This window comes from Bactrocera neohumeralis, chromosome 2 (assembly GCF_024586455.1).
Source record: "Bactrocera neohumeralis isolate Rockhampton chromosome 2, APGP_CSIRO_Bneo_wtdbg2-racon-allhic-juicebox.fasta_v2, whole genome shotgun sequence".
NCBI lineage: Eukaryota > Metazoa > Arthropoda > Insecta > Diptera > Tephritidae > Bactrocera > Bactrocera neohumeralis.
The window spans coordinates 58,183,101-58,200,716 of NC_065919.1; the positions used below are offsets into that span (position 1 = coordinate 58,183,101).

Genomic DNA, 17,616 nt, shown 5'->3' on the forward strand with positions numbered 1-17,616 from the left:
ATACACGTGAGTTTCTTTCACACTGATTTGATTTTTGCTTCCGACACATTTTTATTACATTTTTATTAATTGCAAGGGATTGCAATTAATGTGCTAAACAAATGAAGTGTGTAATGCATGTATAGTACATTAGAGCGGGTTGATTCAAAGACGGTTGAGAGATCGTTGAAGACATGCCTCGTTCTGGACGACCTTGGACCTCTTCACCTGATGAAAATATTAAAAAAGTTAAGGATATGAAATGCGTTCCGGCTCAACTATTCCCGATAAAGCTGATTTTTATCGTGCGAATTCCGATCCCATTCATGGAGAGCAGTATAACTGCCGATAGGGCATGGATTTATGCTATATAATATTTGTGGTTTGATGCATCATGAATTTATTCCGGAAGGACAGACGGTCAATAAGGAGGTTTATTTGGTCGTATTGAAGCGTTTCATGGATTTTACCCTGTTCAGGGTATAAAACTATTCATACCTATGAATATTGTAATAGTTATATTTAGTATTTTAAATATGAAAAATTATAGCTCAACATTACATTTTTCTAGGGAAATCACTCAATCTCAGGTGTTTATTCGTATAAGTATCTGTGAACATATTTACGTACGCAAATATACATACATACCATACGTATAAGGAAAGACAAAGTCCGGTTGTTAACGAACATTTCATACTCTTGCAAATTGGAAGCATCAAAGTCGGCAAAATATCTTAAGATCTTAGCAGTATTAAAAATTGTAGCGAAAGCGTTCAACTTCATTGTTCGATGAAATCGTAAATAGCTTACAATGAATATATCATACTTATTTTGAAGGTCAAAGGCTTTATTACGATATTTTAATTCGCGTCAGCGAAAATTATACTAAAACATCCTCAAATATGGACCGATGATTCCACCGTCCCACAAACACCACCAAACCTTTGTTTTTTCTGGATAAAATTACAGCTCTTGTGTCGCTTCAGGTTGCTATTCGCCCCAAATGCGGCATTTTTGCTTGTTTACATACCCATTGAGCCAGAAATGAGTCTCATCGCTGAATAAAATTTGGCTCGAAAACGTCGAATCTTCTTGGAACTTTTCAAGAGCTGATAAAGTGCAGCGATGTAAGGTGTATTTTGTACGCTCTCAATTTAATATCTCGACGTAAAATGCGCCAAGTCGTTCCTTACGTCAGTCCGAGTTGCTGCGAATGACGATCGACTCTCCACGCTCTTCGTGTACGCTTTCAGCTACGGTTGTCATATTTTCTTCACTGCCACTCCATTCATTATCCAATAATTATGCGAAAAGTACATATGCTCAGTACGCCGATTATGTTGACCATAAGTGGAGCGAAGCGCGCCAAATACATTCTTTACAGAACGTGAATTTTCGTAATAAAGTTCAACGATTTGTAAACGTGGTTCTGAAGTAAGTCTTTCCATGATGAAATGCCAAACAATACTGAACAAAAATATCATGACCGCTTTACAAGACTCACGCCTGATCTGTCTAAAAAAGGATATTGAAAAAAGTACCTCTACGAGAGAGAGAAAAGTATAGGTCAGTCGTATATCTCCAGTGCTACCAATCATATTGTGTCATAACATATACTACACATACCATTGTTTTGGAAATCTGAGATCTAAGCTTCATTTAACCAAAAAAAAAAAAATTAAATTCGGGGAAGTTGAGAAAAACTTACAGCTATTCAAAAATGAGTGAAAATAATGAAGAAATTCGCTATATTTTGAAATTTTTGTATAAAAAAGGAAAGAATGCCACGCAAGCCACTAATGAAATTTGTGAAGTTTACGGAGACGATGCTGTATCAGTTCGTGTAGCACAACAATGGTTCGCGCGCTTCCGTTCTGGAAATTTGGAAATCTCGATTTACACTTATGAAAGTTTTCTTCTTCTTCTTAATTGGCGTAGACACCGCTTACGCGATTATAGCCGAGTTAACAACAGCGCGCCAGTTTGAAAGTTTTACACTGATGGAATAATGTCTCTAGCGGAAAAATGGCAAAAAGTAGTCGACCAAAATGGTACATATTTGTTTATTTATTTATTATTATAAGTATAAAATAAAATAAGTTGAAGTTTGTTTAGGAATACGGAAAGACTTTTTCGACTACCGATAACTTTTAGCAGTATTGATGGTGTTCAAGTTGCACATGATAACAGAGAATGCAGGGAAAGCCGGGATTTAGTTATATTCATATATTGAAGCTTTGAGAGATTTATATGTACATATGTATGTATGTTATTTAGGTGATTTGCATATTCTTGCTAGCAGAATAATATATAAATACATATGTACGTACGCATTTATGCTGGAAAGCAGATAATTATTGACAATTATCATATATATATTTTAATACTTTAAAGCTAGAGAGCGCAAATAAGAAACGTCAATAGAGAAGCAGTGCAAAAATAAATAAAGTGACATTGCGAGATCAAAACACAAACCATACAAATAATATTTTTCGCATTTATAAATAAACAAGTTAGGCGTTGAAAGATAAGTTCAGAATACCCGCTTGATACTTTTCAGTTGGAACTGCATATTTTTATATCGTGAATAGAGTAACTTCAGATTGCTTGGAAGTTTGTTACACCCGGAAGGAAACGTCGGCTATTGTACCTGTAAATGATCGGCATGATAAGCTGATTCTACTTAGCCATATCCCTCTGTCTGTCTCTCTGTGTATATGTACATGAACTAGTCGATCTTTTCTCCCTCAAAAGCTGCTCATTTATCGAACCACTATAGCACATAGCTGGCGTACAAACAGAACGATCGGAATATAGTGTTTGTTCGAAAAACTTTTTCATCTGTCGAGATATGTATCTTCATGAAATTTCTCATGGATTATTGCCTAGCATATAACAGCCATACAATCGACATTATAACTTCGGTTATAAGTTTTCGTTTTTTTCGGAGTTAACGTTTTCTTTTGTTTTTTTTTTTTTTTTGAAATTATAGTTGAAATTAAAATATACCTTGTGACAAAAAAGCACCCATAAATTGTAATTAAATTAACCGGGTAAAATGAATGCTTCATTCTGGCCGACGTTCGACTTCTTCAACTGATAGAAATATTAAAAAAAGTGAAGGATATGCTGCTTGAAAATCGTCATCTCTCGCGAGTCCGTTCGAACGATTTTAGTGGGTATTTTGGGTATTACATAAATGCGTTCTTGTTTGACTCGTCCCGAGAAAGCTGATTGTTTTTCAAAAAGAGTACGATTGAAACCGTATTCAGCAGATTTGGCTCCGAATGATTTTTTTTTGTTCCCCAAACTGAAATTGCCTCTCCTTGGAACCCGTTTTCAGTCGATCGTAGAGATGAAACAATATTCGTTGAAGGAGCTGAATGTCGTCCCAAGAAATGTTTACGAAAAGTGTTTGGAGGACTGGAAAAATCGTTGGCATAAGTGTATTACCTCTGGTGGGGATTACTTTGAAGACGGCAAAATAAATATTGAGATGAATAATTAAATATTTTGCGTTTTATTTACAATTCCCGGGTACTTTTTTATCACAATGTTATTACACTGTTGCAACCACTAGCTGCAGAGTATTATAGTTTTGTTCACCTAATGGTTGTACGTATTACCTAAAACTAAAGGAGATAGATATAGGTTTTGTATATATAAATGATCAGCGTGATGAGAAAAGTTGAAATCCGGTTGACTGTTTGTCTGTCCGTCCCTCGGTGCAAGCTGTAACTTTTAGCCATTAAACATTCCCCGTATTCACCTGATATGGCACCGTGCGACTTCTTCCTTTTTGGAAAAATGCATTTGCCCATGAAAGGAAAGCGTTATGCAGACGTAGAGGCCATTCAAAAGGCTTGCACCGGCATACTGGCGGCCATACCGGCCAACGAGCTAAAACACTCGTTCGACAAGCTTTTGGACCGTGCAAAAAGCTGTATTTGAACAAAAGGAGACTATTTTGAATAAAATAAATTGACTTGCCGAAAAAACCATTTGTTCTGTTTTTTTTTAAGTCCTGTTTACTTTGGAACGCACCTTGTATGTAGTATATTATATGTATATGTATAAAATTGCTTGAATTTCGATCCTCAGGCAGACGATTTACAACATAAAGTATTTCCCTGGCTTTGATTCTTGTAAGTTGCCAGAGTATAAATATAATTATATACTTAGCCTTTCCTAACATTATATTTATTTTTGTTAGTTAGTAGATAAAATATAGGTATATGTTTGTATATATTTATACAAATGATATTTTATTCAAATAGAAAAAAATGTTTTTCACAGAGAAATTATTGAAAATATCTAACTAAACGTTCAATTGTGTGTAAGTGTCTACAAAAATTCAAAGTGATTGCCGGCTAGCGATAATGATAGAGAGCGAAATGTTTTCATGCAAAAATGGCGATTTATTTGTTAACTTTTAGAAAAGTATAAATCAATATGTATACACATACATATATGTTTATGTTATTCTCATGCTAGACTGCCAAAGAGATAAGCAAAACAAGTAAGGAAGAGCTAAGTTCGGGTGTCACCGAACATTTTATACTCTCGCATGATAAAGTGATAATCGAGATACTGTTATTAGCAACTTTTTTGCAAGAGTATAAAAATGATGCCATGAAAATGTCTGAGTGATTTACCGATATTTTCGGTGAAAAATTAATGTTATGGCACTGAGTTCTTCATGTTCGATATCAGAGAAATTATTCAAAATATATTTGTGTAAAGTTTTAACTCCGCTAAACGGGTTCCTAATGTATATATTATACAGAGAAGGCATCAGATGCCAAAATACGTTATATTGCATAAGTGTTCTACAAAAATTCAAAGTGATTGCGACGCGGCTTCAATTTTAAAAAAAAGCATGGGTGCAGCTTCCTTCTGCAATTTAGTGTTTCTGACGTGTTTTGTTAGCGATTTTCAATGTTTTACATCCGATTTCTTCCAATATGGAAATGGCGATTTATTTGTTAACTTAGTAGTTTCCGAGATATGTAAAAGTATAAATCAATATGTAAATACAATGCATACCATTTCACTGTATATGTTTATGTTATTTTCGATTTCCGCCATTTTGTGGGCTGGCAGACCCATCTTCGAACTTAAATGAAGAAATACGTGTAATCATGATATCTCAATTTTTACTCAAGTTACAGCTTGCACGAACGGACGGACAGACGGACGGACGGACAGACAGACATCCGGATTTCAACTCTACTCGTCACCCTGATCACTTTGGTATACATAACCCTATATCTGACTCTTTTAGTTTTAGGACTTACAAACAACCGTTATGTGAACAAAACTATAATACTCTCTTTGGCAACTTTGTTGCGAGAGTATAACAAAAACAAAATGCATACAAAATATTAAAGCGAATATTGATGACTAACCGCGAATATACCGTGTAGGAAATTTATTCATTGCTGCAGTTGCACAATTTGAAAATATAAAAAAAATATAAAACATAAAAAAATATATAAATTATGAGATTCAAATTGAAAGGCATTTAGAAAAAATTTAAATTAAATAACCTATTTAAAATATTAATTAATAAACCATAACGAGTGATCAGTTGAGTAACTCGAGACTCACGTTGGTTGCCAACTCGAGTTGAGTGAAAATTGCAAGATCTCATCAAGTACTCTGCATGTAGTTGAGAAAATATGTGTATGTATATGTACACTGGAATGTATTTGCATTTAAATGGGATTAGAACTACTTAAGGAAACACAGCGCACCTTTTACAGCATTTTAAATGTACTTTGGAAGCGAGAATATGCATAAATATAACACGATTATATTCATACAGCTGTTATATTATATAAGAACATTTCAATTTGGGTATCGGATAATTGAAATCAGAACGATTACTTCGAAATCAGTATTGTTGCATCAGTGTGAAAGCAATTCATTGCAAATAGCAACAGCAAATCTGGATTAGTCACTATTGATTTATGTGCCGGTTTATCTGTTAGAAACACTCAACAGAGGGCCAACAAAAACGAGTTCTAAGTTGATAATTATTTATTTATAGTTAAGGCAAGTACTTTATTCGAACCTTTCTTCCACACAGTTAACCGCTATAGTTAGTTCTGGCGCATACTCATACCATAGCTGTTGTTGTTGTAGCTTTTATAATAGAATTGTAACTCCGTATAATTAAGGATTATGAAAAATATCTCTAAAGCATTTGACTTTCCGTTGATTAAGAGAGTCTTATCGTTAGTTTGAAATTAAAAGAAAAAAGAAAATAGAGCAACAAAACCTATTTTAGTAAATTTGTGACTGAAAGATGTCATAGCTAAAAACAAAAAAAAAATATTTCAAAATTAATCTCCAAATAATTATTTATTAATATAATATTGAAAGGAGTTTCTTATAGAATATTGCATGGATTATTTTCTTATATTATCTATAATCTCGGAACAAATTGTACAGATCGTACTACTATAGCATACTGCTGCCATACAAAATGTCTGATAAAAGTCAAGTTTTTGTAGGGAAACTTTTTTATTTGTGAAGGGTATATAAGTTAAGTTAACGTTTTTTGTTTTCTATTTTGTTTTTTGTTTTGTTTTTTAACCACTTATAACAGATATGATAATTTCTCTACGTTACTTTTACGGTGTGCGTTTTACAGAAGAAATAAATTGATTCGTGACGCATAAATGAAAGGTGGGAAAGGCTTTGTTTACAATTACAACGAAGTTTCGTTGAGACTTATTCTCGAAATTTGAATTTTATAAACACTATTGGAAAAGTGTTTCGGTGTGTCGACATTATCACGAACAACAGAATTTCAAAAGTCAACTATAGATACTGAGCTCCACATATTTGGATCATAAGGTGGCAAACTGTAAGGGAATTATTACTACAAAATTGTATCCCGTTATATTAATTACTTTTTGATGTGTGTACTGGAAAGTGAAAGAATCAAATGGAATTTTATGTTGTGTTATATGGGAAGTAGGCGTGGTTGTGGTCTGATTTCGCCCATATTCACACTGCGATCTAGGAATATGAAAAAAATGTCAAGTACTAAATTTTGTCGAAAGCGGTCTATCGGGTCACAAGATATGGAATTTTATCAAAAAGTAGGCGGTGCCACGACCATCGTCAAATTTTCACACCGGCTCTCATAAAGCCCTCTTATACCATCTCGAAGGTCAAATTTAATGTCTCTGGCGTAATTAATGATTGATTTATTGCGCTTTTAGTAGTTTTGAACAGTACCGTTATATAGAGAGTGTGTGGGGTTATCTTTCGACTTCATCCATTTTCACACTGTCAGTAGGAGTTCTTATAATACTATTCGAGCTTAACAAATTTGGTTGTTGTAGCTTTAGTAGTTTAGGAGATATGTACATTAAACATATTAGAGGGCGGGGCCACGTCCTCTGTTTAAATATTTTTTTAATCACAGTGTCCCTTGCTACTGCGATTCCCTGTGCCAAATTACAATTTTATATCTTAATTAAATCATTAGTTAAGACACTTTATAAGTTTTCGATTAAGGCCTTTTGTGGGCGTGGCAGTGGTGCGATTGCGCCTATCTACGAACTCGAATTTTTTTTTAGTAAGGAACGCATCTACCAAGTTTCAGCGAGATATCTCAATTTTTACTCAAGTTACAGTTTGCGCGGACGGACGGACAGACAGACAGTCACCCGGATTTCAACTTTTCTCGTCATCCTGATTATTTATATACATACATACATATATTGTATATAACGCTATATTTATTTCGATTAGTTTTAGGTGATACGTACAACCGTTAGGTGAACAACAGGTTGCAAGAGTATAAAAATACAAAATGAGAGTGAAATGTGAGCATATTTCAATGTTTAAAGTGTACCTATCTTTGAATATACGAAGTGAAAAATGTGAGAAAGTTGAGTTAAACATTGTGAAATACATTGTGAAATTTATACAAATTTTGTATTTGAAATTTTTATATTTGAATTTTTTAATGAATATAGGTGTTTGCAACATTATTTTTACATATTCCTCCTCTCGAGAATCTCCCCTATAAGCACATACCACATTTATACCGAAATTCGTTTTCAGTCCCCGACCGCTTTTGTTTTCGCATTAAATATTTATTCCTTAAATGATATATGTACATACATACATATAGCTGAACATACATAGTATAATATACTTCACTGTTTCAGTTTTAATTACGTGAAGCTAGTTTTTTTTACTTTTTCATAACTTTTATTTTTTATTCTTAACAGGCAATCATTTTTAATTTCTCCTAGGCTCACCATCATTATGCTCTACGTTATCAAAACGTTCGTCCAACAGTTTGGAGAGCAACAACACACATTCCCACGCACTTATACACATATATATGTATGTATGTATGTTTGTTGATTATTATATATGTACATACGTATGTTATTTTATATACTATTTATACTAAATTAGAATACACTTTGCTATTATCGCACACTTTCCTATAAAAGCGCACAAGACACAATTTGCTGTGCGCCTGGTTAACGGCCAGTATGCTTGCTGTTCACCAAATATTATCTCTTTGCATATAAATATACATATGTATGTACACGTGTACATAAATAGATAGCTCGGTATGCAGATAATATTATAATTATTTATTTATACATATGTAAACTTCAAAGAGCGCTCTAGATTAACTAACTATAGCTTTTGCACTTCACCTTCAAACAAAACGTTGTCGCCACTAAGGTACAAATACCTGTTGCACAAACACACTAGCGGTTAATGAAACAACCGGTTTATAGTTGTATATTAGTGGTTGGGATTTTTGAATAACTGATTAATGTAAGACTTGATGATAATCACTGTTTGAGCGCTTTTATTTTTGAATGCTTTTGAAACTCGTTTATAAATATTTTTCAAATTTCTTGAAATTTCGCTATTTTCTCACTTATTTGAGTCACTTTTTTAGTTGAAATCGTAAGTTTCTTTATATTTTACGTTTTTCGTTTTTTATTTGCTAATGTCGGCAATAAAACACTTTAGTACTTTAGGCACAATTAACTTGTTTTTCATACAACGCCATAAAAATATTAGCAATATTGCTTTTTATTTTCAAAACTTGCGTAAATCTTCAAATGTACGCTTAGTAAATATTAAATTTTAGTTTTAGCACTGAAATCTTTATTTCCTGCGCACTTTGCACTAGTTAACAGCAATTTTTTTTTTCAAATCGTGTTTTTGTTTGAAATTTAGTAAGCGTTTTCACTTATTGAGCGCTGTCGATGTCACCACAATTGAATGCCAGTAGCCGGAATAACTATTAACGGACACTAATCAATTGTGAGCTCTGCGATAACACACACGTCAGTATGTTTGTGGATACGCTAGCACTTTCGGCACGTTGGATTTATCTAATAGATTTGCGTTCTTTTCAAGGTATTTGGTTATATTTACGATACACAAGTGCTTTCCGTTAAACGTCACAGAAAAAACCGCCAATGTTGTGAGTAAACACACACGAGTTAGAATAAAACGAAACGTAAATGAAATTCACACTGGAGCGCCAGAAATTAGAAAGAATCACATACAACTCGTTGCTATATGTTTTTGGTTCTGTTAGCGCCTTTGCCAGCGCCGCGCATATCGAGTCACACTCTAGCGTTATTATTTTTCCACGAAATTCGCTCTGTCTAATCATTAATTTACTCACAATTGCCATTCAAGAAATATAGGCAGGCACTGAGAAAGCTTTTGAGAGAGCGGCGAAAACTTCATCTCTGTCGAAAACTATAAATTTTTATTTGTGTAGCTAATTTTTTACATACTATTACGCTAAGAGTGCGCCATTGCACACTATCTTTATAGATCTAGCTTTCAGGTTTTCTAAGCGCCCTGCTACCCCGCCGGTTGCTTCTCCCATTGCTTGACAATATAACGTCATTATTGATAAAAATATCACTACTCGCTCAGTTTTAAGCATTTAGCTAGCTAGAGAGAAATAGAGAGAGAGAAATTATTTATTTCAACTCACTATTCAGTGCAAATAAAGTACATTTACATAGTATGTTTGTCTACATTTGTATATGTATGTAAATATTTACTTTTGAGTGACTTCTTCATATACTTTGTATATTAAATTGTTATTGCTTTTATTTGTTTACTCGCTCGCAGAGAGACAAATATGTCAATAAATATAGCAGTATTAGCAGTATAAATTATATTAGTTCAATTATGGCCGAGTTGATTTCACTGAATAGCGAAGGGTGTGAGGGTCTGCTGAAATGACTACAGGTACATACTTATATACACACACTTAGTGTTACATAATGGGAAAATAAATGTTATTACAGCCGGCTCTCAAACAGATGGAAAGGTTAATGAAAGTAAAGAACTTGGTAACTACTAAATTTTGTACTTAACCCTATCTGAATTTAACAGCCATAAGTATGTATGTACATACATATGCACCTGTGGAACATTTTTTAATGTAGTTTATAAAGTAGTTATTTACTCAGTGCATAAACAGTTAATTATATGTTAAGTTGTTTAGCATGTAATTTTCTCGAATTATCTACGAGGGTGTTCCTCTGCAGTAAACACAATTATTGATGGTGATATTGATGATGATATTCATATGGTAAATTCACAGGAATTCGGTATAATAAACTTTCATAAAATAGAAAAGGAAAGCAAAAACGAATTTTCAATTTACAAAAGTAAACAATTATTGCTTAATGTTTCACTAAAACAAGTAAGGAAGGCGTAAGTACGTAAGTTCATTAAGCCTTCTCATACCGTATCGGATGTAAAGTTTAATGTTTCTAGCGTATTAAAATCAGTATCTAATTTATTGCGCTCTTAGTAGTTTTTAACAATACTGTTGTGTGGGGAATAAGCGGGGTTATCTTCCGATTTCATCCAATTCCACACTGTCGGCAGGAGTTCTTGTAAGATTTGTGCTGGACGAATTTGGTTGTTGTAGCTTTCGTGGTTTAGGAGATATGTAGATTAAACTTATTAGAGGGCTGGGCCACGTCCACTTTAAAAAACTTTTACCTCAGGTACCCCTTACTACTGCGATCCACTGTGCCAAATTACAGTTTTATATCTCAATTAAATCCTTTGTTGTTTCTAGATTTTCGGTTAAGGCCATTCGTGGGCGTAGCACTGGTCTGTTTACGCCCATCTACGAACTCATATTTTTGTCTATTAAGAAACCTGTGTACAAAGTTACATAAATATATCACAATTTTTACTCAAGTTACAGCTTGCACAGACAGACGGACGAACAGACAGACTGTCAACCGGATTTCAACTTATCTTGTCATCCTGATCATTTACATACATACATTTATATATAACCCATAGATATAGGGGCTATTAGATGATATGTACAACCGTTACGTAAACAAAACTATTATATAGTACACTGTAGCCACAGGTTGCAAGATGAAAAAACTGCAATCAATAGTTTGAAAGGTGCTTGAAGTCGTGTCAGTGAAGAAATCCTCGCTAATTGCTGGAAGAATATTTTAAATTTTGCGGAAAACGATGATGAACATGAAGACAATGAAAATGAGAAGCTGAGCTTCGTTCCTTGACAATCGAATTCATCCACAGTTTAAATCCTGAAGTTTGTTTTTATCCACAAAAATGCGCAAAGATATATAAGCTATCGCGAATTTGTCTCTTTAAAAATTTTTAGAGAGAATGTACGTTACCAACCATTCGTCAATAGAACGAAGATGTTGAGGTAAATAATGCGGGCGACGATATTCAACCAGATGACGAATCAGACGCAGACTGCGTCTCAGAGACACCGGAGAAATTTAAACCAAATGAAGCAGAAATTTTAAATAAAGCGCCACAGTGCATTAGTCATGAAGACGTCGATCAATTGAATTGAAATTTAAATGAGACGCCTAAGGGATAAAACTGTACTTCAATTATTAGAAAAAAGATAGAATAAAAAAGATGACTGATTTTTTTTTAATAAGAGTTTTCACAAACTGTCTAAAAACATCAACAAATGAGTGACATATCATGTGATATTAACTCGACCGAAGAGGCTATAGTTAATACAAGGTGTGTTCCACAGTAAACCGGACTTTTTGAATCCAGCGCCCCTGGTGGCGCCATCTATCTACTATATATCGAATAGTGCGTTAGAATTTGCTATCTTTATCGATTGCCCAGTGAGAATTTCATGACATTTCACCAATTGGAAGTGAAGTTATTGCGTTTTAAGTGTCAGTATGTTTGTGTTTTCGGTGCGAAATTTTGTTTTAAAATTGGTAAAACTTTTACCGTAACATTTCAATAGATGAAACAAGTTGATGGCGATGATTGCCTATCCCATAGCAGAGTGCACGAGTGGTTTCAACGTTTTCAAAGTGGTCATGAGGACATAAATGACGATCAACTTGTGGGACATCAAAATCCGTGATCACCGGAAATTCCATCGAAACTGTGCGTGAATTCATCAAAAATCAGACGAAATCATCATTGAAATTCATGGAAATGGAATTGAACATATCCAAAACATCGATTTATCGCATTTTGACCGAACATTTGGGCTTACGAAAGGTGTGTGCACGGTTTGTTCCGCACAAATTGACTGACGACCGAAAATTGCTCAGAATCCAACATTCGAAGGACGATTATTTGACCAAAAATCACATTTTAACCATTAACCACTCCCCGTATTCACTTGAAATGGCACCGTGCGACTACTTCTTTTTTGGAAAAATGCATTCGCGCATGAAAGGAAAGCGTTATGCAGGCGTAGAGGCCATTCAAAAGGCTTGCACCGCCACACTGGCGGCCATACCGTCCAACGAGCCAAAACACTCGTTCTACAAGCTTTTGGATCGTGCAAAAAGCTGTATTGAAGCAGAAGGAGACTATTTTGAATATAATAAATTGATTTTGCCAAAAAAACCATTTGTTCTGTTGTTTTTTAAGTCCTGTTTAGTCCTGTTAGGAATGCACCTTGTATATTGAGTTGCTGGGGAAAACGTCAACCCGTGAATAGAAATTCTTTATATTAGGGATGTGAGGCTTAGACTAAGTTTTAAATTCAGTGGTAAACCACATAACTTTCATTAAAATATCACACATCTTGACCAACTTCAAAGTCAGCTGGTAATTCGGATTAGATTGTAGCGTTGCGTTGGACAGTAACCTATGATGAATAAAACAAGCTTTCCTTGCAAGGACTTATTTTGGATCGGCAAGTTTGTATGAGAGCTATTTACTATAGTGGTCCGATTTCGTGGGTCCGACAGTTCGCGTACATATAGGTGGACATTCGGACAGCCTTACTGACAGAATTGGCTAAATTCACTCAGATTGTCACGCTGATCATTTATACATATATATAAATATATTTAAAGGATCTGAGGTCTTTCGTTCTGGTTGTTACAAACTTCGTGCAGCTCGCGCAGCCACTCGTTGGTAAGAGCTTATCTTATTTACATACCTGCAAATATACACAGAAACATATATTCATATTTTCTTGTCTTAATTACGATTTACCTTTTTTAGTTTCGCATTGAAATTCATCTTCGGAACTTCCATTATTGACCAAAGCAGATGCACACTCATACACACATATGTATATTAAACTTGCACACATCTGAAAGTTCTTCCCAAAAAGATACTTCACATTTCGAAGCACTAACTCTTTCCACTGATTCATTGCGGCATATTATTTCAGAAAAATACACTGTTTGCATAATTAATCAAATTACGTTATATAAAACGCACTCAGCACTACATAAGTATTGTTAAAAGCAATATTTTTGCACTTTTCATTGAACACTTTTGCTACTTTCCACAAACGAATCGGAAGCGAATGCGTGACGTTTGAAATGGCGGCGGAAACTGGAGAATGCAATTGGAGAAAAGTTGCCAATGCAGTTGATAAAAATATTATAATAAATATTAGTTAATATTAAATATTAGTTTAAGCCATTTAACTTTAAATTGTTCAAAATATACTCTTAAGTAGTTCTCAAAACTAGTACTAAGCAAAGAAATATCTAATGCTAAACGTAGATATGTGTAACAACTTACATATATGTATGTCTTATTTGTTCGTATTTGCTATATACTCGGTTCTTGATAGACGTGGCAACACTCTGTTTGTGCTTCGTGCATATCTGGATCCCGGAAAGTATATTGCACCATCTGTCGGCCAGGGGCTGTATATTGTGAATGTCACAACACAAGCAAAGCAATAACAACCATATGTTTATTTCCAGTTTCCGCCGCCATTTAAATTGTCATGCATTCGCTTTCGACGCGCTTGTGAAAAATTTGTAAAAATTGTGATTTAAATACATATATCATCAACATCAATAGAAATAAATATCATTTAAAAATATATATTGTTATTTTGTTGCTTTTAAAGGAAGAATATTAGTAAACTCCTGCATTTTATTCAATTTGTAGCCCAAGAGGCAAGAGTTTTCACCGGTTTATGAAATAACTGCGCTATCATTGTAGAAATATGAAAAGCAGGTGAGTTATAAAAATGCTTAAGATGTACATATACCATCAAATACATGAGATGAATATTTTACATGGAAAATTCGGAAACTATTATTTTTTTAATTGAGACAAATATTTGAATATAATTTTGTTGTTTAATATAGTTCTTTTAATTCTAAAACCAAAAATGTCCATTTTCTCTCATTTTTTTCATATAATTATTTAACCGGGGTTTACGATATAGAGTCAACCGGTAGTTCGAAAATTTTTCTATTTGGTATTTTGTATTGACCCGATTCAACCTATTTTTTCCATTCAGTCATATGTATTATTCTCAGGAAAGAATTCTGTTCTAATTTCTCTTACATATCTCACACATTGACGGATATTTTCGATACAAATTTCATAATTGGAACTATGATCCACATATTCGGTATCTGGAGCATTGAAAAATAGTACCGTTGTACAGAAGAGATTTCGTCTTGTCCTCGTTCGCAACCAGACCCATACGCCTCGGTTCTTCATCCGGTCTTGAGAATATCAATATCATCGGCGTACGCCAGCAGCTGTAAACTTTTAAAGAACATTGTACCTTCTGTATTTAGCTCTTCAGCTCGCATTATTTTCTCCAGCAATAGGTTGAAGAAGTCACACGATAGGGAGTCCCTTGTCTGAAACTTCGCTTGGTATCAAACTCTCCGGAGAGGTCTTTTCCGATCCTGATGGAGCTTTTGGTGTTGCTCAACAACAGCTTCCACAGTCTTATTAGTTCTGTGACGATACCAAGTTTTGACATAGAAGCTGCCGAAGGCGGCCTTAAAATGACCGAATAGGTGGTGTGTGTCGATCTTCCTTTCACGGGTCTTTTCCAAGATTTGGCGTATGGTGAAAATCTGGTCTATAGTAGATTTTCCAGCTCTAAAGCCAGACTGAGAAGGTCTGTTGACAGTGGGCTTCAGTCTTTCACACACTGCCCAAGATAAGACCTTATATGCGATATTAAGGAGTCGTATCTCACAGTAATTGGCGCAGAAAATGTGTATTTTGAACATTTTTAATTCTGACGATTTGCAAAAGTATGTCATTGGATCTTGTACTCGTATTCGATCTGTCTCTCATATGAGGAAAGATTTCGATGACTTCACGCCCCCACTGAATATGTACTTTATGATATCCTTAGACTAAAGTATGTGATAAAGTATGGTCCCTAAAACTCGACCGCCAAATTTTAAACAATTCTTTAGCCGTGGATTTATTGGAACACAAAATTTGAAGTAAACTTATAAATTTTTTGTACGTGCTAAAAAAATGTGGCCCAGCAGAAAGTTAATCTTAAAAGTAATTTCATAAATTTGGGTAACTAATTAATCAGTTTCGTATTCATTTACACAATTTATTTGATGATTCGCAGTTTACGGCGAATAATACTCACCGATTCGCTATTTTAAGACAAAAGAATTAATTAGCATAGGTATATTTGATTTTATTATTCTCTTTTTGTGTTTGTTTTCTGTTTTCACGTTTATTTTATTTCGATATTCCCATTTAGCTTAGCTTAGATTTTTTTACAACTATATAGTATGTATAATATTAGAATTCTATTAAATCTAGGCTTCGAAAAAAATTAAATAATTTACGAACATTACGAAAACAGTAATTAATTACTGAAATGAGTATATTTTACATATTAGTTTAACTAAATTAAATTATTTAAGTAATAATTAATGGCATAATTGAGTTCTAAGCAAACATTTATAGATCAATTTATTTGTTTTTGTTTTTATAAAAATTCTTTTTATGCGTCCAGACTGCAGTGTAGATTGAGCGTATCAAAAGTTACAAGTCTAAAGGTATATTAAAAGGAAAACGAAATCTATTTCGAAATGACAAAAAGTTATGCTAAATTCTAGCAATTACAGTTATGTAATTCTAAATGAATGCCCATATACACGATGTACGAATTTGTATGTTTCTATATATTGAAGTATTGTGAAGTTTATAAAGCAATAAAAAAATTTGGACGGACAAATTGCCGAAATGTAATGTGAAAGAAGCGAAGAAAATGATTGAGTGAATTTCAAACTAATATACAAAAAGTTATATATCTACATAAGTATATGTTATATAAAGAAATATGTGGATTATTTATATTAATATTTTAAATTCTGGCAGAGTTGGTATATGCTTCTTTATTGAAAAATTATTTCATACGGAAAAATTAAAAAAAAAAAATATTTTTTTGATAATTATGGTCTAAATTTCTTTTTAAAATCTAAAAAATTTTGAATAAATTTATACAAATAATATTTAAAAAATTTAATCGTAAAAATATTTTATTTCGAAAAATTAATTTTTTTTTTCAATAATTAAATCTAAATTTTTTTTTTCCATATTTACGAAATTGAATAGTAAAAAATAATTTATTTCGAAAGTTAAAAAAAAGTTTTATAGTTACGGTCAAAATTTTTTTTCTAAAGATACAAAAAATATTGAAAAATTTTAAAAACATCATATTTAAGAAATTGAATCGTTTGATTGAACATCAATAATAAGGGGTATATATGATAATTTCGAAGAGTTGAAACTTGAGCCTCGAAGTTTTTCCATGAATATCTTAAAATCAATTGACTCCATATCCATATAAAATTACATGGATATAAGGAGCCTAAAAATAGCCGATATTTTATGAAATCAATTCTAAAAGCTTGATCAACATACAATTTCGTAGATATCAGAAACCTTAATGTAACCGATTCGAAAATTATTAAAAATATTTATACTCAAGCCTTGTAGTCCCACACACAATTCAGTGAATACATCGTTTGCTTCAACTTTAATAATAATGAAGAGTTGAAAGCAGAGCCTCCAAGTTTTTCAGTAAACAATCCAAAACACTTGACCCTATTTCGATCGAGTGCATATAAAATTGATATAAGAAGCCTAAAAGCAGTCGATATTTTATGAAATCGACACTTAAAAATCGTTCGTACTGATAATGTCTTTAAAAATTCTCTGAAGATATTGTTATTCAAGTCACTCATTTTCATGAGTTAATACCTTTTGTTTATACTAATTGAAAATCAGTTATTCTGACATCCAAGAGAAGAAGAGTTATATCTGTGCAGGAACATATGAGGCTAAAAAGACCACGAAATGGCTTTC

At 33.3% G+C, this 17,616-nt stretch overlaps 1 protein-coding gene across 2 annotated transcripts in view; it reads right to left on the bottom strand.

Annotated features, from left to right (window-relative positions):
• Nucleotides 1–9,562, bottom strand: part of LOC126751346 (segmentation protein cap'n'collar) — a 153,740-nt gene extending 144,178 nt beyond the window's left edge. For both annotated transcript variants that reach the window (XM_050461544.1, XM_050461543.1), the window contains exon 1: nucleotides 8,679–9,562. The gene's annotated coding sequence lies outside the window, so the exon portion shown is untranslated. The remainder of the gene's footprint in view (nucleotides 1–8,678) is intronic.
• Nucleotides 9,563–17,616: the final 8,054 nt, after the last annotated feature.